This window comes from Prionailurus viverrinus, chromosome A1 (genome assembly GCF_022837055.1).
Source record: "Prionailurus viverrinus isolate Anna chromosome A1, UM_Priviv_1.0, whole genome shotgun sequence".
NCBI lineage: Eukaryota > Metazoa > Chordata > Mammalia > Carnivora > Felidae > Prionailurus > Prionailurus viverrinus.
Window position 1 is genome coordinate 184816106 of NC_062561.1, and position 936 is coordinate 184817041.

The 936-nt window shown below is 45.7% G+C and overlaps 1 pseudogene; it reads right to left on the minus strand.

Annotated features, from left to right (window-relative positions):
* Positions 1 to 372: 372 nt before the first annotated feature.
* LOC125147463 (uncharacterized) lies at positions 373 to 515 on the minus strand (annotated as a pseudogene).
* Between the last annotated feature and the right edge of the window lie 421 nt (positions 516 to 936).

Genomic DNA, 936 nt, shown 5'->3' on the forward strand with positions numbered 1-936 from the left:
ACACTTGGATTTACATGAAAAATGGAATAGGACTAAAGAAAAAATAATTGAAGGAAAAGTATTTTTAATTCCTATATTCTTCTTTTTTTTTTACATCTCCAATTATTTTATCAAGGTAAGAAGTACAGAAGCATCACTTGCAAGTGCTCAACAATCATTATTGAATGCAACTAAAAGTAGTAGACTCTACTTTTTTTCGAAAAAATAAAACAATAGATTACAATTCATTTAATGGCAACTGGTAATCATTAAATTGGCAATGGTTATCTTCAAAAGTTATTACACTAGCTGTGCTGTTATTTCTTAAGGATGATCAGATACCTAAAGTCACAGATGTTTCCCACATAAGATGCAACATATAAATCAGACTTGATTTATGACAAGCATTAACAAAACCAGACCTAGGGAAAGAATTATTTCTGGAGACATATGCATAGTCTTAATACAGTGAATATTTAGGGCAAGATGGCGGCTTAGGAGGACGCTGGGCTCACCGCACGTCCTGCTGATCACTTAGATTCCATCTACACCCGCCTAAATAGCCTAAATAACCCAGAAAACCGCCAGAGGATTAGCAGAACGGAGTCGCTGGAGCCAAATGCAGACGAGAGGCCCACGGAAGAGGGTAGGAAGGGCGGCGAGGCGGTGCGCGCTCCACGGACTGGCGGGAGGGAGCCGGGGCGGAGGGGCGGCTCGCCGGCCAAGCAGAGCCCCCGAGTCTGGCTGGCAAAAGCGGAGGGGCCTGACAGACTGTGTTCCCACAACAAGCGCGACTTAGCGTCTGGGAGGTCATAAGTTAACAGATCTGCTCGGAGAGTGGAAAGGCTGGAGGAAAAAAGGGAGGGAGAGCTGCTGAGCCCCCTGACAACAGACCTCAGTTTGGTGGGGAACAAAGGCACTCACCAGCGCCATCTCCCCCGCCCATCCCCCAGCCAA